This window comes from Urocitellus parryii, chromosome X (assembly GCF_045843805.1).
Source record: "Urocitellus parryii isolate mUroPar1 chromosome X, mUroPar1.hap1, whole genome shotgun sequence".
NCBI lineage: Eukaryota > Metazoa > Chordata > Mammalia > Rodentia > Sciuridae > Urocitellus > Urocitellus parryii.
In genome coordinates this window covers 62,431,519-62,452,891 of record NC_135547.1, presented here as the reverse complement: position 1 = coordinate 62,452,891, position 21,373 = coordinate 62,431,519, and positions in this window count along the sequence as shown.

Below are 21,373 nucleotides of genomic sequence, written 5' to 3'. Positions count from 1 at the left end.
ATCATAAAAATAATTTTTAAAAAATATACCTTAGTTGTTCTAAAATTCTTTAATTTATTGCCCCCATTGATGGGACTAAGATATCATTGCCCAATTCTTCACCTGCTCCTGACTTTCTGCAGAAAATCCAAATAAATCTCCTCAGAATTAAAGAAAGCTCTATTTTGGATAAGATACCAATGTGGGCTGGGGATGTGGCTCAAGCGGTAGCGCGCTCGTCTGGCATGCGTGCGGCCCGGGTTCAATCCTCAGCACCACATACGAGCAAAGATGTTGTGTCCGCCAAATACTAAAAAATAAATATTAAAAATTCTCTCTCTCTCTCTCTCACTGTTTCTCACTCTCTCTTTAAAAAAAAAGATACCAATGTGGTCCTTTCTTGGTATTTATTAAAAATCATAAATTCAGAATGCAAGATAGAAGCTAAAGTACAAATATTATGTTATTTTCATAAATGGTATAAGTAGACTGTGGACCACCTGGAGTATCCATAAATTTCATGACCTGTGAGTAAAAATTTGTGTCAGAATTATCACCAAAGTGTGACATACTGGGATGATCCCATGGTGTGAAGTCAAGCAAACCTAAGCTTGAATTCTCCCTGAGCCAAATAGTAGCTGAAATACTTTAGATAAATAATTTAACCTTTCAGAGCCTTGATTTTCCCTGGTAAAAATAAAGGGAAAATAGATACTTTGGTTATCTTGAGCATTGAGGATGTGGGTGGGAAGCACCTAATATTTAGAAGAAAATAAATATTATTTTTGCCTTCTACCTTCTACTCTCTATATCTTCCTTCTCCCCTTTCTTTTACTTTTTCTTCATTCTTACTTCTTTTGCTGTAGCGTTTGTGTTTATTTTCACTGGCCCTGCAGAAATTTTGTAAAATATCCTTTAATGGGATCTATACCCAGTGAATTCATTCCTGAACACTAAGAGTCTCAAGAATATAATCATAAGATTCAAGTTGGCTTACTCCCTATCCAAACCTTTTATCAACATTTCTTGCCACCACTTTTCTCCCTTTAAAGTTTAGCTGAGCTTTGATGAATCAAATCAAGTGTCCTGTATAAACAGGTTCTTCAAAGATGTATATTTGCATGCATTCTTGGGTTTTCTAACCACTCCCTCTCAATTCCTCTTTGTTTTATGTTGAATTATATTTTGTTGATTGCTTTTTGGAAGGGGCACTCTATACAATACCTTATTAGGGAGGCATATCTAATTTGATACTTGATAGCTGGATAGTGAACTTGGAGAATGTGATAAGGATTGTGAACTTGGAGAATGACTGAAACCTCTATTTTGTTATGCATATGGTAGCAAAACTGTTAATGGAAAACTTTTTGTTGAGGAGTATGTTTCTCACACTTCATTCTGTGGTAGTAAATATGATTTAGCATGAACCAACGTTGTTTCTGGAGCTGTGCCTACAGAAACTGCACTGGTAATGTGTTTGCATGGCACATAATTAAGTGCATGTTGTAACTTGTTCCTAAGTATTATGCACATCAGTTTGAACAATGTGCAATATCTAAATGTAAAATTAAGATGCATGCTATTTATTTTGTCTACCAAGTTCCCCTGATTTTAAGACTAGTGGTAACCCTTAAATCACAAAACAACAAAAGTCAACACAGGACTGGGCATGTGGCTCAGTGATAGAGCACATGCCTACCATGTGTGAGAGCTTGATTTTAATCCTCAGCACTGGAAAATAAAATATCCATAAAATGAAAGTCAAAGGTGCCTAGGAAATACTAGATAAGTCAAATAGAAAATAATTGATAATAGCTTTATCACCAGTATGTTAACTAAGGAGTCAGATTCACTTCTGTCAAGGTATAGTAAATAGAGCTTTTTAATTTTTTTTTAGTTACAGTTGGGCACAATACCTTTATTTTATTTGTTTATTTATATGTGGTGCTGACAATTAAACCCAGCGCCTCACACTTGCTAGGCAAGTGCTCTACCATTGAGCCACAACCTCAGCCCCTAGTAAATAGAGCTTTTTATATAAAAAAAATCAAAGTGTAATTCCCTGCCCCAAGATAAAAGACACTGCTCTTATCAAGTGAATTCACTTGTTCAAACCATTATTACAACTTATTGTAGAATATCCAAGGGAGAACCAGTAACATAAAGAGACTACCTCTTAGAGCCTTTAGTTCCAGCAATGGAGGCAGGCACATCTGGGATGGAGGGACCAAGTAGTGAGGGAGAGTAATAGAGAAGAGAGGTCAAGGGTGAGGGACAACTCATGGAGAGCATATGACTATTTGTAAGACATCAATTTTTACTTTGAATCATATGAGAAGTCACTGGAGGATTGTGAGAAGAGGAATCAATCATACAAGTGGATTTATGTTCTAAAGAGATTATTTCAGCTAGTGTGTTGAGAATACATTCTAGTGAGGAAAATGCAGAAGCAAGAAAACCAATTAGGAAAGTATTGTAATATTACAGTCAAGAGATTATTGAGGATTGAGGCAGAAGAGATAGTGGGAATTGTTCTTATTTTGGACACACTTCAAAGGGGATACAGGAAGTATTAGTACAATAAGATCATATAAGCTCCTAGCAGGCTAATACTCATATACTTAACTGACAATCCAGGATCATATTGAAGATAAGAATTATAAGGTTAACGATATATTCCTTTTCTGAATATACTATTCTTTCAAATTTTCCACCTCCACCCATTAGTTTCTTAGATAAATATGTACTCAGGCTAGTTTTGCATGATTAATCAGATCAATTGAACTATGAGTCAATCACTGCCCACCCAATTAGATCACAAGTAATCCTACTGTATCCTTATAACTGTATAAAGCTTGGTGTGAATGACAATTTAATAGAATTATCAAACTCAAAAGTATCTTGGAGATTGGTTGGGATTCCCAAACCTTGCCAATATAAAGATTCCTTTTTAAAATTTAAAAATATGGCTCTCCCAAGATAATGGTGGAATGTTTAATAGCTGTTAAATGAGAAAATACATAATAACAAAAGATTACAATGGATTCAATATTGATTTTTAAATAAACATATATGTTATTAATCTCAACAGCATTCATGTACATATGTTCAATATGTTACTTTATTTCATGAACTGTATTTCATGAACATATAAATTCATATACCACTCACAATAGAACTGAGCCCTTTTCCTACTCTCAACTCAGATAATCCTCAGTTTGTAGATTTGAAACATTAAGGTTCTGTCCTTACTTTGCACATGTCAGCCCAATTTTGCAGGTGAAAAAAATAGATTCAAAGAGGCTAAGTGATTTGAGCGAGGTAGTATCATTACTGGAGCAGGAAAGCAGAGATGTAGGGTAGAGAACAGTCTTAGAATTGGTGTCAGGAGAACTTAGCTTGAAGCATAGACCTCAATTTAGTCCTCTATTCTCTGTCTTTTTGATGCTATTGTATTTTTATCCCTTTATTTTATTTATGTGATGCTGAGGATCAAACCTAGTGCCTCACACATGCTAAGCAAACTCTCTACTATTGAGATACAGGCCCAGCCCCCCTCTTTTCTCTTTGAGGCTTTGTTTCTTTATTCATAGAGGGAAAATAATAAGGCAAACCTTATAGAATTGTGCTGAAAATTAAGAGGTAGTACTAATGAATATTTTCCTTCTCATTGAAATGTGCTACACAATAGAAAGAATTTACCATTATTAGATTCAGACACTCAGCTGAGCACCCCATGAACTATTTTCATTATTTTTATGACAACACCTGGCCATGTCATTTTGATGGTTCTGATGCTTGAATCAGATGAAACACATAATATTAATTTGCTCAGAACTAGATAACAATAGCCCAGACCACTATTCAAAATGAAGAGGACTGAATGAATGACATGAAGTGGACTTTGTCTCAGTTAATGGGCAATATTTATATTCTATTGTTTTATCTGCCTTGCTGTGCCTGTTTCTGAATTCAAGAACTCTTGGTGTTTTTCTCATAATGACAGCGTTTCTTCTTCTTGGGCATTTTTGGTACTTTCTATTACAAATTGATCATTAAATTATTTGAACTTTAGAGGAAAAGAGTGTTTCATTGGAGTCCTTGGGAATCCAATATTTTGGACATTGCTACTGATGGATTAATATAGGGTACAAATAATGTAAAGCAGTTTCTTCTGTGATGATCATGTGACATGATATTATGTTAGTAGTCATTGTTATTTGTTATATTGTTATATGTGAGCCAAATGGCCTCATTTGGTACTTGGCATTTTTTGTAGCATGCAGTTAAGATAACATTTCCATACGTGCGAGCAGACAACATGAAATCTAGACACTATAGCCTACTCTCAAAACAGGCACATCAAGTCTTCCAGGCTATTAAACTCAGCTGTGCAAATGGAGATTTCAAATACATGGACATGAAATCTAATGACAACTTGGTGGTTGTGAATATTGGAAGTATTTAAATTGGGAATTAATGGCCCAATCATTTTAAATGATTCCTTGGATGTGTTTATAGCCTGTGATGCACATACACATTCATGACATTGTAATGAATGGATTGAGTCATTAGATACTGTTATAGCAATCAAAATCTATTACTCTCGACTATGGTCATGAAGTACGAAGGGGGAGCCGATGGGGAATATTTTGGATAATACACTGAGTGAGCACAGGAATGGACAAAAGTAGCTAAGCAAGTTATAGGACAAAAATTTTCTGTTGTTCATTGCTTAACTACCAATGCAACTTCCTTTCTGGTGGAGGATGTAGACTATGAAATGTCCTTTAAGATTTTAGCTAAACTGAAGGTTAATGAATGTGGGAAACCAAGTTATTTGGAATGGTGTTCCTGAGACACAGGAATCTTGCCTTTGGCATCCTTCAACATTAACTACTAAGCAATTAACCCTTTTTACTTTTATCCATATTTTTTTTACAAAATCCATAGTTGAAAAATGAAATGATACTTTCAGTTACTGTGCAAAAAGAAAGAGAGTTTCCCAGCAATTTCCCTGAAAATTAGTGGTTAGTTCCTATATAGCATGATTTCTGAGTTGCCTGTACTTCTTGACGTCTGTCACAATGTGCCCATACTATGTGATATTAAAAAGTCATAGTTACAGGAGCTGGGGTTGTGGCTCAGTGGTATCGTACTTGCCTGGCATGTGTGAGACACTGGGTTTGAGTCTCAGCACTGTATATATAAATAAAATAAGTCTATCAACAACTAAAAAATTAAAAAGTCATAGTTACAGTGTTATTTCTCTTGCTTATGGTTTATTCCCAATAAAATAAAAATTCCCTAGGATGAGGTAGTATCTTAAATTGTTGTTTGTCATTGATACTTTGGTATTTTGTTTGCTGGAGCCTGGGGAAAAATATCAGTAAGAGAAAATGGCAAAAAGTCATCAAAGATAGAGCTTCTCATTCACAATTTTGCTCTGCAATATGTTGCAATTTGGAATTATTTCCTCCTGTCTGCTGCCATAGACCTGTAATTAAATACCCATCTCATAGTTACATCGTGGGAATAAATGAGATAATGCATTTAACGCAACGAGCACAGAGCTTGGCAAAGGGTAGGTTCTCAGTAAATAGCAGCTATAAAAATCCCTTAGCCATTTACCAACCAATACCAACTGGGAATTAACTGTCTGTGTCTAATGGAGTTGAGAGAAAGGGAAAATAATACCCCATGCATTTATAGGGTACTTTCCCCCAAAGATCTTTGAAACACTTTCTGTTTAATTATTGAGGCATTGCGTGAGTTAAGTAAGAGGAATTTCACTTTTAAGCTACTAAAATTAGGTAATTTTTTTAAGGTCATAGAACAAAACACTGGCAAAGTCTGAAGGTATTCAAGTCTCATAACTGATTGTAATATTCTATTATCCATGCCAAACTGCTTTACTGAGGTCCATGTCCTGAAGTTACATAGACTCCAACTTGGTATCAATTTTGTGAAAATATGCAGGGCATGTGATACAATCAGACAAATTATTTTATGCATTGTTAATATAAAAGTGATATCCATAACAAATAAAATGGCTTAATAGTTAAATCTAAGGAATCAAATTCTAAAAGGCAAAAATAAAAATAGCAGGTTACCGCTGTATCTAGAATTTGATGCAGTCAGGTGCTGAGGTAAGGGATACTATGTAGAAAAAGAGAACTGGTATTAATATTTTGGTAACTATGCATTATTTTCTATGAACAATTATTTTTAAGCATTCTTATGCATAAACAATGTGTAGATTGATTTACTGGGGTAGTCTCAGAACTATGTTGTATTTCTACCCATATTTCTTAACATCAATGAGCAGGATATCATACAAAATTATTTATTTTCACATTAGTAATGCCAAATGATCTCAGGGTTTAAAAGGTAACAAAGAAAAGCCAATATATGAAGAATGGGTTTTCAGAACGATATGCAAACTTTGTTAAATTTTTTATTCCATTTTTAGTTTTAGAGGAACATGAAATATTAAAATGGAATTTTTAGTAATGCTTTTCAAAGGTAAAATATTCTAAATAATGCTTGTAATATTCAGATATGGACCTTGTATAGATTATATGTTATGAATTTAGGGATCTAATTTTAACACCAAACCTGATATTTGATTAATGGCAGAAGATATGAAGCAGTTCTCCTGCAGAAAAGTATTAAGTAAAGTGTCACTCCTTGAACCAGAATCCTTCCTATGCAGGGAGCCTCAACAAGCTATCAAATATATTGGTTCACACATTTCACCAATCTAAATTCTTTAGACATTGAAACCCACTCTAAAGTCAGTATTTACTAACTGATATATTTTTTAATTTCCCAAACATATTTAAAATAAATTATAAAGTGCTACATTTTACTATTTCAATTTACCACTGGCATCTTTCTGTAAGATACCTTTTTTTTTTTTAAAGAGAGGGAGGGAGAGAGAGAGAGAGAGAGAGAGAGAGAGAGAGAGAGAGAGAGAGAGAGAAAGAGAGAGAGTTATTTTTCAGTTCTCAGCGGACACAACATCTTTGTTGGTATGTGGTGCTGAGGATTGAAACTGGGCCGCACGCATGCCGCACGCATGCCAGGCGAGCGCGCTACCGCTTAGCCATATCCCCAGCCCCTGTAAGATACCTTTTTGAAAAAACAAAGTAAATAATATTAGTCAAGGGAGAATAAAATGATTGAAGAATTTCTGTGATTGTTTTTGGCCTATCAGTCAATCAACAGCATTATTTAAAAAATAAACTTATGTGTTACACACACAGAAAACTGCTGTAAATGCATGTCTCAGGAAAGGAGGTAAAAGTAAATGTTACAAATCAAATAATATCCTACCTTTTGGCTAATTTCATCTAAATGTTATCCAGATATTTAGGTGGAGAAATTGTTTGAGAAAAGTGCTTAAAATTTGATATTTTGCTGAAGTGCTAGTTCAGGGAGAAAAAAATGCTTTGCATTAGTGACATTTAAAAAAAATACTTGTATTTGGACACAATACCTTTATTTTAGTTATTTATTTTCTTTACGTGGTGCTGAGGATTGAACCCAGGGCCTCACACATACTAGACAAGCTCTCTACCACTGAGCTACAACCCCAGCCCCAGTGACATTATTTTTTATATGTCAGATTACTCTCACTAATTTCTATTTTTATCAAGGCCTTAAAGTAATATGGTAATGAAACAATGTTATTATACCAATTCCAACATTTTAGAATATAAAAATATTATAAATCATTTTATACTCCTCAAAATCAAAATATGCATTGATTTGTGTGGAGACTAGACTTATGAAGAAAGAATTTGCCTGGAAAATATAAGAACAAAATATGAATTTCAAGTTCATTTTTCTTATTTTATTTTTTAACAATAATGTGATATATATATTTTTAATTAGTTACACATGATAGTAGAATGCATTTATGCACTTTGATATATCATACTTAGATGAGAAATAATTTCTCATTTTCCTGAGGGCACATGTTGCAGAATCATATTGGTCATGAAGTCACATATATACATACAGTAATAATGTCATTCTACTATCTTTCTTATCCCCTTATACCCTCCCCTCCCATCATTTCCTTCTACCTAATCTAAGGTGACACTATTCTTCCCTAGTGCCCCCCCCCACCTTATTGTGAATTAGCATCCACATATTAAAGAAAATATTCAGCCTTTGGTTTTGTGGGATTGGCTTATTTAGCTTAGCACAATATTCTCCAACTCCAACCATTTACTGGCAAATTCCATAATTTTACTCTTCTATGAAATTGAGTAATATTCCATTGAGTATATATACCACATTTTCTTTATCCATTCATTTATTGAGGGACACTTAGGTTGGTTCCATAGTCTAGCTATTGTAAATTGAGCTGCTATAAACATTGATGTGGCTGTGTCACTATAGTATGCTGATTTTAAGTCCTTTGGGTATAAACCAAGGAGTGGGATAGCTGTGTCAAATGATGGTTCCATTCCCAGTTTTCTGAGGAATCTCCATACTGCTCTCCATAGTGGTTCAAGTTCATTTTGACTATTTTAAAGTTATTACTTTAGTTTTAATTTAAAATACTTGCTACTGTGTCCCTACTACCCAGAAGTTAATACTTAGTTAAACCATTACTTTTCTTCTATTGTTATATTAATCAAGTTCATTTTGACTATTTTAAATATATTACTTTAGTTTTAATTTAAAATACTTGCTGCTGTGTCGCTACTACTCTAGAAGTTAATACTTAGTTAAACCATTAATTTTCTTCTATTGTTATATGAACACTACTGTTACAAATGTCGTCCTAACAGATTGGAAGGTCCTTGTCAAGAGGTAACTACATATTATTTTTATTTTGTATTTTTAGTTAGAGATTATTGAGTGCTTATAATGTGCCAGACATATTCTTAAATGCTTTCACAATTACCATTTAATTTTTAAGCTCCATAGCAATTCTATCCAATAGACATTATTAAGATCTCTATTTTGTAGATAGGGAAATTGAAGCTTGAAGAAGTTAAATGAAGCATTGGTTTGAAGCTTCAAAGTCTGATTTTGGTGTCAAAGTGTTTATTCATTACACCTTTCAGATGTGTCACAGCCTTTCTCCCCACCCCTCTAATTTAAATAAACTTTATTTTCATTTATATGTTATATTTCATTCCATTTTAAGGCCATATATAGTATTTGTCAATTCCAACATATCTTAATTGTTTGGGTACCACTTTGGAGACAAGGGTTAGCTGAGAGAAAGAACCACCTATTAGAGCAATATTCATATAAAAACACATAAGGCTATACTGGGCATCTTTTACAGCCAGAAGGAATCTTATTTCCATTTAATACTTGTTGACTAACTCAATTCAGTTGCAAACAACTATAGTTAGAGAGACAGGAATTATAAGTAACTTGGATGGATAGACAAAGGTCTTAGTATTAAAGTGCTTCAGGATGCCAAAAAAATTTAAAAGAGAGTAAAGAGAACAATTTCTATGTCACCCAGTCCCTGAATGTAGGAGGTAATAGGGACATCTTTACTATTAACAACTTCTAACCTCAGGCATGCAGAAGGATAAGTTGTTTAAAAAGGGGTTATCAGATAAAGGTTTTCTAGCCCCTAGTTTTGTTTTTAAAATCTTATATTTTATAACTCATTTTATCATGTAATGTGCTTCATCATGCATTAGTTCATTTAACTTAATTGAATGAATAAATGAGAACATTTTATAATTAGCACAAATATTTTATATGTAAATGAGTGCTTTTAACATGCTTGAATATTTTGGGTTCTTAATTGGCATGATTAAGATTGCAAGGGGGCATTTTCTCTGTTAATTTTCTTAGTACAGTATTTTTTTTTAATACCGTAATTAAATATCAATGTAAAACATCATAAATACTATATTTGTGGTACTTGGAGTTCTTCCATTATATTTCTTGTCTCAATCTTGTCAAGTGGCTGATGCTTTAATTTAATTTAGTTCACTAAATAAAAATTAAACATTAAATTATTCTACCTTATTTTTCCATTGATGAATAAATAAGAATTATTTTTGCTTTAGAAATTTTGAGATTCATAGTAGGCAAAGAGATAACTGTCTTGCTTTTCAAAATGTGTAATTTCACTTTTATGATAAAATATCATTTGTCCTGATGAAATTATTCTCTCTAGTCATAAACCTTTATACTTTAAAAAAATTTGCTTAATTTTGTTTATTATTGAAACTCCAGAATACTAGGAGGTAAGCAGAAAATAATGGCTAGTTTCTATTCATCTTAACTTCATTCACCTAGATGATTTAGTGTTTGTTGGAGACAGACATTTTTAAGTTTAGCTCTGAGCTCCACTAATTATAAGCCATATAACATTGGACAAATTACTTCATTCTTTCTGTGCCTCAGTTTCCTCAATTGTAAGAGTAGGCTGACAACAATACTACTTAATTTCACAAAGTTAGAATTAATTTCAGAATTAACAAAGTTAAGACATGTGAAGCTCATATAAGAGAGCTGGCATATAGTACACACTTGATAAATTCTAGCTGTTATCATTTAACTCATGTGGAAACGTGCACATTTCACTAATGGATAAAAGAGAAAAAAATAATCTAAGGAATAGTAAACTGGAGAGCATGAAAATCAGAGGCTGTTGATTTATTTTTTTTCAGTTCCTTTTCTCCCCATCCTTTTTTTTTTCTTTAGGATTTAAAACATTGGTTATTGATTTGAAATTGAATTACTTAATTGAACCAAAGTTTTTTGTACAAGTTAATGCTCAAGTTTCACAGCTTAATTTTATTGTTTTCACTTCTAGTTTAAGAGAAAGATATTCTTTCAGACTGGTTGTTACTGGCCTCAAGTATATTCATTTTCTCTCTTTAAGAAACTCACTAGAAAGCACTTATCCCTGTAATTATATAATTGCATTAGTGGGTTCTTTTTGTAGCAAGGCTCTTCATAACTTCCCATAATTACAAATGTACCTATCAATTATATAATCTTCTTTTAGAACCAATATTGACAGAAAATGTCTTTGATATCTTTTACATAAGAGATTCAATTCATGGATATATTCATAGATATAAACTTTGGCAACTGACTTTATTCTCTGGATCTCAGTTTCCTCATTTGTAAAATGAGAAATTTTGAAGTACTTTAGACTAATTGTTTTTCAAATTCCAAGTTTCTAAAATGTATTCCGTTCATTAACTAATGCATATTTGAAATTCTATTCCATGCAAAGCATTGTTCTGGCTGCTATGGACACAGTTTTTTCAAGATCTCATATGTATATATTGCTTAAAAGAGTGGGAATCAGGCTTTTTCAGCAAACATAACTTTAAAAAATATTACAATTTTTATCAAAGTATTTTGAGATTTAATACAAAATCACATTCATGATCCCTCCCCACCAGGCATTCAACATAAATTCAAGCTTATGTGAAAAAACACTTTCCCAACTAGATTATTTTCAGAGGGGCCTTTATGTTATACTTCTGATATGTTTTAGTGAGGGTAATTCATCTTTCCAACTTGTGCTGTTTTACACCAATTTTAAAGAACAAAATCTTGTATTTTGTTTTATATTACTTGCCAGCCATTGCCAAAGATGATAGATTCTGTGTCTATAGACACTCCCTCCATCAAGTTTTAAACATGTGCAACAGCATTCTTAAATCAGATAGCCATATGAAAAATTGGAGGGCACTTAAATCCCTTGTTGCCAGTAGGGGTTTTAAACTTTCCCCACTGTCATCAAATCTGATAAGTTCCTGTGAGAAAGATGAGGTAAGAGAAAGAGAAAACCTTATTATTTGAATCTGGGTGTTCAAAGTGTGTGTGTGTGTGTGTGTGTGTGTGTGTGTGTGTGTGTTTATAAATCTGAAGTTACATTTCTTTCCTGGTGGTTTCTGAAAGAAGGGATTAGAGATGATATTTAGGTAACAAACTAGAAATGTTTTCCACCATCATTAGTTTTCTCAACCATATCTAGAATGCTATAGAGTTTAAATAAGCCAAAATTAGGAGGAAATCTTACATATTATATTGCAATTTCATATTTCATATAAATTAAATGAATACGTATCTCTTAAACTGTCCTTTGCCTCAGTGCTCATTCAAAGGATAGAAATACTTTCTGGGGATTTATAAAACATGGGAGTATATAAATTTCTCCTAATTTGATATTTCAAGAAGAATTAAAACGATTTAAGCACTCAAAAAATGGTAATTGCATCACCATAGCCTTCACATCTGGAAGGGACTAGAGAGATCATGAATTCTGTCATTTTTATGAATAAACAGAGATCAAAAGAGGAAAGCAAGCAGAGAGTAGGGACAGGGAAGGGTAAGGAAAGGTACTGGGGTTTTAATTAAAGGGAAATATATCCCATGCTTGTATAATTATGTCAAAATGTATTCCACTTTCATGTATAACTAAAAAAGAACCAATAAAAGAAGTTATGTGCTCAAGTTCACTCAGCTGGATAGTGGCAATACCAGGACCTGAAATCAACTTTCTTGGCTCCCATTTAGTATACTTTCTACCAAAATTTGTTGCCTCATATTCATTCAATTTTGAGGTTTGAAGTGTCTCCCAACATTTATATTTCTAGACTTTTTTTTCCTAAAATTTTTTTATCTCATTCTTTATGAAAACTATACAAGGAGTCATATGATCATTACCTTCTCAGTGCTTTCTGTGTCACTGGCGTTTTCACATTTTAACTTAGATATATGTTGGCAGAGTTTGATTGTCTAGGAAAATGTCTCTAACTATGGGAAAAGGTGTTATTATGATAATTTGTGGAGATGCAGCAACATGATTACTTGCTCATGTTATTAAACTCATCATCAAAGTTCTCATAAAGAAAAAAATGCCCTTGTCTGATGTATAGATAAGACTGATTCTAATTAAATTCTTTCTACTCCAACAAACACTCCAAAACACAAGTGGAATTTTTTTTCAACTTGCCTCAGCATTTGGTGTTGTCTTAAAACTACCTGAGGAATGTAAAGGCCAAATAACTGCACATACCCATGATATAAATACAAAATTAGGATATAAAATAACATAAAATTTTGGATGTCATGTAGTGTCCTCACAATAACCACAGGCTCTCTACAGATGGTTCTATTTTATGGCAGAAAGAATTTCATTTACAGCATCTACTTTCCTCCCTGGAGATTTCAAAACCATTTAGAACAAGAATTTCCAATGGTAAATAAATGAAGTAGCTTGTATTTTATTTCTGAACAAGGGCATGTTTTGTGAGAAGATGCTTGGAGGATAAAGGATTACCTTGTGACAATAGAACCATTGATGCAGCTTTCACTCCAGGCACTCAGAGTGATAGAAACTATGTAACAGAGATTCAAGCTTTAGGGGTGAAATTACTCAGACTAAGGCTGCACCCCAAGCTGATGCAGACATTTAATGAGTATCATCCATATAAAAGCATAGTATATTTTTAACAGAGAGATAGAGCATGGAGCAATATTTAATTTTCCAATAAAAATACCTATAGATACTTCAATAGATATGCTTAACAGAAGGACTCAAATTTAGTGTTTTGAATATATTTGTACCAGATGCTTTCTCTGTTTGTTCTCTGTTCTCAGTGTCTTCTCCAAAACCATTCTGACTAGATGACAGCCATCATAGCTGAAAATGGAAATTCATAGTTGTCTTAGACAAGTGAGAGGTGCTCTTATTTTTTTCCACTCAATTTTTTAAGTACTAAACAATGGAAGAAAAAATATTAAAAATGAACCATTTAAATATATGCTCTAATAATCAGTTTCTTTGATTTAACCAACTGTTTCATGCTTAGGGTCCTGTACATGCCACCTGGTTAATTTGGCTGAGGGCCCCTGTGAAGGAATACACATTTCATGATAGCTGATTCCCTCTTATGAATCTTCACTTTCTCTATATATAAAAGTATTTTATTGCAATTGCATTTGCATCTTGAATTAAAAATAAAAACAATTACCCAACTGAACTCTGCCATGAGAAGGGAAACAGGGCACTTGCTTTACTAGGGGAATATAATTGTGTGAAGAAACCCCAGACAACAATAAACTAGGCTTAACATGATTTCTTCCAGTCCTCTGTACACATCAACTCCTTGCTATATCTGAATCTCCCAACCCACTTCATTCCTCTTGGCTTCATATCTAAGCTTAAATGTCACTTTTCCAGTGCCATTCCTGATTGTGTTAAGTTTTCTTCTTGTGTATTTCAATAGTGTCCCATTCCTAAACACATCAAAACAAAGATCACATTGCATAGTAACTGTATTGAGTTTTTCTGAGCATAATATTCCCAAAACCAAGAACAGGAACTCACACAGAGATAGAGCACATAATATATTAACTGCACAAATGAATAAATGAATAAAGAAATGAATGAGTGAATGGAGTGCCTAGGGGCCTGAGAAGGCTTATGCCATTATCTTAAGTTTTGCCCCATTAAACACCAATAGGGCACAATGGGGCATACTTGTAATTCCATCCACTTGGGAAACTGAGTCAGGAGAACTGCAAGTTCAAGGCCAACCTTGGCAATTTAGAGAGGCCCTGTTTCAAAATTTAAAAAAGTGGTAGAGTACTTCTGGGATCTATCTCCAATACTGAGAAATAAGTAAATAGATAAGTAAATATTTTAACAATCTGCTTCAATTCTTTTTTATATGTAAAACAAAATCTTAGTAAATACTAATATTTTTCTCAAATCATCTTCCTTAATTCTGTGTAGTTATCTTGTACTCACCATGCCTTGTAGAATTAACCCAAACTCAGTGGTTTGAAGGATTTGGGCTTCAAAACTGACTGCTTAGCTTAACTACATAATGAAAAATTTCTTTGTTAAGGTTAGGAGTGACAGCTAAGTCTACCATTGAAATCAATTATTCCACTTAATGGTAAACCTTTTTTCTCTGTGGGAGATAGAAAGCATTTTATTTCTTACAGGCCAGCATACTTGAAGAAGTGTAACTGATGACAAAGAAAGGATGTAATTTTAAGTGGGCTTATTTGTGAATAAATCAATTACATTTCCTTTCTAATTATCATCAGTGTTGACAAGGTGGAATTCAAGAAGTCTTTTTAAAAAAGTTTTAATGACTCATGAATGTACTAGAGACTATAGCATGCTGCGATTTGCCAAGCTGAGCAAGGCAAGTGTGTACAAATTTAAAACTGGTTTCGTTGGGTGTGTCTGACATACATGAAAATTTAGATTTATTCACATGCTGAGAAACAAAGTTAAGATCTCTAGTCCAAATATGCTGTGATGGGAACTGGACTGGAAATTATGTTTTAATGAAGTATTTTTATCACAAAAAAGGTTTATTTTACCCATAATTAAAGTTAAGTTCAATAGAAAAAAATGAATCTATAGATACGACTTCTCATGAAATACGTCAAGATTTATGAAACATCCAACCTATTCCACTACATCTAAACCAAAAATAATATGTAATGTCCACTACATTATTTTATGGAATTCAGGGCTTCCTACTTATACATTCAGAACACTAGAGGGTAATTTGGTCAGGGCATTATAATTCAAATGGCCAAGCTAAAATATTGCAGTTTAACACCTGAATTCAATGGCACAGTTTCACTCTCCAGATGTATAAAGTGTAATATATCACAAAGTAACATGATATGTCTATACATGATATACTAGTATAATCTATACTTCTGTAAAATTTAATTAGAAGTATTAAACTACTATAAAGAATTTGAATCCTTTCAGAAAATTTTGATGTCTTCATCAAGGAGATTAAAACAATGATTTCTAAAACCATGTAATTAATTTTAGGTTTTATTTTCCTAGAGAATACTATGTAAAATAAACCAAGAGAATAATGAATACACTCACTAGCAATATTTATATATATATATATATATATATATATATATATATATATATATATGGATATGTGTGTAGGGGATTCAGGAGTAGAGACACAGTTGAAAAAATATGGTTCTTTTAAATGTGATTGTTCCTAACAAAACAGATATGTACAGTGTACATGCATATACAGAAATGTATCTTGACATTTCAAATCAGCCAGACGTGGACATGTAATACTGTAATCTTTCTTCTTCAATGCCAAGAAGGATTGTGTGGACCCACAAAAATGTTAATGTTGTGACCAAGCATTCTGAAGTATTTCATGTTTGGGGTTGCTTTATCCATTTATATTACAAAATGTTTAGGGTCAGTTTTGGGTTTATCATAGGTATTTTGTTCACTGATCCAACATAACTAATTGGAATATTTCCAGTGTGGCTCTAAAAGGGAATACATTGGTTCTAAGTAATCTGTCTCTATAAATATTAGAAAACCCTTGTGGATCATTTCAAGGAAATGGCTTCAAGGAAATTTCTATTAGTTGTCTGTTCATACCTGCATCACCTAAATGTGACTGAGTGAAGTTTCTGATTGGTATTAGTAACTATTATTCAAAATTTTGTTCTATTAGACGCAGAGTCTCTGGTTTAATTTCTAGATCCTTGATCGATTTTGAGTTAACTTTTCTGCTTGGTGAGAGATAGGGATTCAATTTCATTTTGTTGCATATGGATTTCCAGTTTTCCCAGCACCATTTGTTGAAGATGCTGTCTTTTCTCCAGTGCATGCTTTTGGCACCTATGTCTGGTTTTGTTTGACAAAAAAGTAGATCCCATTCTTTTTATTCTGGGATGCCAAATAAAAACGTTTTGAGTGAATGGATAAGCAGATGAATGAATGGAATGAAGGAAGAAAGACTTGTCCCCCAAAGTAAGATGTCAAGCAGAGCTGATAGTTTTTTTTTTTTGGGGGGGGGGGATGGGATGAAGAATCTTTTCAGATCTTTCATTTTAAATAGAGAGAAGGGGTATATCTCAGCAGTAGAGTGTGGTAACATGAATGAGGCTCTGGGTTCAATCCCCAGTACCAAAAATAAGTGTACAGAAAATATCTATGAAGTTCAAAACGATAATGAGATGTGTATAAATTCAGCTTAAAACCCATTTTTTAAAAGTTCATCCACCTGAATATGTAGCCCAAGTGATATTTAGAGAACTATAGGGAAGGAAGCTGTTTTTATGTGTGATGCTATAAAATTCCATGTAGATATTACATAGCACAATAAAAATAATTATCAGTAATGACAGCAATGTAATAGCAGAGCAAGCCCCACCTTAGCCGAAACCAACCCTAACCAGTTGGGGAGGTTCAAGAGAATGATCTTTATTACAAAAGCTTTATTTCAGTGTTATTTCTGCTACTGCAGAATACCTGCTGTGATTAGGGGAACCTCCCTATTCCTCTCAACTATTCTGGTAATAGACAGCTGCAATTCAACTTCAAACTGTCTTCTTTTTGTTAATCCCTTAAAAGAGGACAATTTTTAGTCATCCAGATAAAGGAATAGAAAGATTATTACCAATTAAAAGAAAAAAACTAAAAAAACTTAGCATAAATACCCAATCCAAACATTGTAAAATATGCTACTATAGCATATATTTTCTATGAAAATCTCAGACAAAAGTTGAAGGTTTATGTTCAGTCATAAGTTTATTAACCCTCACACTGCAACTAGGTAAGAACATAGATGTCACAAAACTTCCAGCAGTCTGTGCAGTACTTGGGATCCCTAAAAATATCCAAAGGAGTATGGAAAAACATTTTTAGTGGCTGAATGGACACCCCTTTGTAAAATTTTGTTTGGATATTTGATTTAGACATACACATTTGCTTAGGTATTTCATATTCAGAATTCTGGACTGAGCAATACAGATGGAAACAAATAACTATACTCAAAAGTCATAAGTTAATTGTAATGATTGACATTGCTGAGGACTCATCTCACTTTCTCCACCCATCATTATAAAGAAGGTTTGTAATTGTTTTCTTGAGCAGTCAACTTGATGTTTTCAGAGATTACTATATGGAAGACTACAGCTTTGAGATTCTACTTTTTTTTAATAAATAAAAGGATGGTTTCAAGTTGTTTAGAATTACTATTAGGTTTGTATAAATGATAGTAAAATAACTGGTAGATTTGGGAAGGAAATGATTGATTGATTCAAATATATAAATACATATATATGTACTTAAATTAATAAAGCACATAAATCTATCAGCCAGATTTTTAATGTTTCTTCTGAATCTGTGATAGATAGAGACATCCATTACAATATATAAAATGTAATTTATCTGGGATACTTCCAGGAATCCTAACCTTTAAAGCTAAGAATTGGAAATATGACCCAAGCTAGGTCCATTCAATGTTGTGCTGAACTTTGAGTTTTGAGCAGAGAGAAAAAAACATCACTTAATTCATCTCTTTCTTCTTCTGCTTGGATCCCTGTATGTTTCCTAGGTTATGCCTTTTCTAAGCCTGGCTGTCTTCAACTGGTCTTTAACTTAGGTGAATTACCTTGTGTTATTTCAGCAAATATATTTTTCTTTCTTTGTTTCTTTTCTGTCTGTTACCCAGACTCAAGAAAAAAAACTTCCTGTTAGAACTAATAAATGATATCAGTAAAGTTTCAGGATATAAATGAAACATTCGAAAAAATCATAGTGCTTTTTTTTTTTAAACCTCAGTGTTAGGGTTCAATCTCAGGGCCTGGCATATACTAGGCAAGCACGACCACTGAGCTACATCCCCAAGCTTCAGTAGTGTTATAAACTAAAAACAAACTATATGAAAAATAAATTTTTCAGGGCTGGGGATGTGGCTCAAGCGGTAGCGCGCTCGCCTGGCATGCGTGCGGCCCGGGTTCGATCCTCCAGCACCACATACAAACAAAGATGTTGTGTCCACCAATAACTAAAAAATAAATAAATATTTAAAAAAAAATAAATTTTTAAAAATATTATTTGCAGGGCTGGGGTTGTGGCTCAGAGGTACAGTGCTTGCTTAGTTTGAATAAGCCACTGGGTTCAATCCTCAGCACCATATAAAAATAAAATAAAGATATTGTATCCACCCATAACTAAAAAATGAATATTTTTTAAAAATCTCATTTACAATATCTACAAAAAAATTTGTAAGATGTTTTACCATGGAAGTGAAAGATCTCTACATCCAAAACTTTTAAACATTGATGTAATAAATTGAAGAAGACTCAACGAAAAATATATGCCAGGTGCATGGATTGTTAAGATATAATATTGGTGAATGTCTATAGTAACCAAAGCTACTTATGATTCAGTGTAATTCCTATGAAAATATCAATGACACTCATCACAGATACAAACAAAAATGTTTTTAAAATATATATAGAATCACAAAAGATACTGAATTTTCTTTTTTTAAATTTTTTTTTATTTTTATTATTGATTGTTCCAAACATTACAGAGCTCTTGATAAATCATCTTTCATACATTTGACTCTATTGGGTTTTGAACTCCCATTTCTACCCCAAATACAGATAGCAGAATCACATCTGTTACATACTCACATTTTTACATAATGGCATATTAGTGACTGTCTTGATCTGCTACCTTTCCTAATTGCCACTATCCCCCCTCCCCTCCCCTCCCACCTTCCCTCTCTGCCTCCTCTGCTGTTCAAAGCAGTCTTAAACAAAAAGAACAAAGCTGGAGGCATCACACTACCTGATTTGAAAATATATTACAAAGCTATCATAACCAAAGCATGCTACTAGCATAAAAACAGACCCATAGACCAGTAGAACACAACATAGTGCTCAGAAATAAATCCATGCATTTATACACAATTGATTTTCAACAAAAAATGCCAGGAACACACAATAGAGAAAATATACCATCTTCAATAAGTGATATTAGGACAACTGGAAAACTACATGCAGAATAATCAAATTAGCCCTATCTCGCAGCATATATAAAAATCAAATTAAAAATGCATTAAAGAATTAAATGTAAGACCCAAAGCTCTGGGGCTACTAGAAGAAAACCTGTGGGAAACTTGACAGTCTATGTAATGATTTTTTGATACAATCCCCAAAACACAGACAAATAGATGATTTCTGTTACATCAAACTAAGAATCTTCTGCACAGTGTGTGTGTGTGTGTGTGTGTGTGTGTGTGTGTGTGTGTGTGTGAGAGAGAGAGAGAGAGAGAGAGAGAGAGAGAGAAGGGAAAAGAAAGTTAACAGAGTGAAGTGGTAAAGAGACAGAATGGTAGAAAATATTTGCACAAACCATACATATTTGGTAAGAAGTGGTTAAATCCAAAATAGATAAGAAATTCAAGTAACTGAATATCAAGAAAAAAACTGATTTAAAAATGAGTAAAGGACCTAAATAGGCATTTCTCAAAAGAAGGCATATGAATGGCCAACAGGTATATGAAAAAAAAATGCTCAAAATCAAGGATCATCAGGGAAATGCAAATTAAAGCTGCAATGAAGCTTCACCTCTGTTAGAATGGCTGTTTTCAAAATGACAAATGAGTACAACAGTTGTTGATGTGGAGAAAGGTGGAACCCTTGAACATTTTGGTATAGATGTAAATTTTACAGTCATTATGGAAATATTATGGAAATTCCTTAAAAATTAAAAATAGACATAACAAACAATTCAACAAATCCATTATGAGGTATATATCCAACAGAAATAAAATCAGTATGTCAAAAAGATATTTGCAGTGCTGTTTGTTGCAGCACTAATCACAATAGATACAAAATGAAAGCAATTTGAGAGTCCATTAACACACAAATGGATAAAGAAAAACTGATATATATATATATATATATATATATATATATATATATATATATATATGTGTGTGTGTGTGTGTGTGTGTGTGTGTGTGTATATACACACACAAAATGGAATATGATTCAGTCATAAAAAAAGAAGCTGGGCTCAGTGGCACACACCTGTAATCCCAGTACAAGGAAGCCTGAGGCAGGAGTATTACAAACTTGAGGCCAACCTGGGCAGCTGAGTAAAACCCTGCCTCCCAATAAATAAAAAGCTAATTCGGTGGTAGAGCACCTCTGGTTTCAACCCCCAGCACTGCAAAAAGAAGAGAAAAAAAAACAAAGAAGGAGAAGGAAAAAGAGGAGGAGGAGGAGGAAGAGGAGATTCTTTCACTATGATACTGTAATGAACATGGAATTATGTTAATTGAATAAGCCAAATTCTGCATGACCTCACTCATATGTGAGTCCTCAAACTTTTGATCTCATAGAACTAGAGAATAGAATAGTGGTTACCAGGAACTGGGGATTTTTTGGGGGGTGGTGATGCAAAGTACACAAAATTTTAGTTCAACAAGAGAAATAAATTCGAGATTTAATATACAACATAGTGACTATACTTAATAACAATATATTTATTCTTGAAAAGCTAAGAGTAGATGATGTATGTTCTTATACAAAAGTTATAACTATGTGAGTT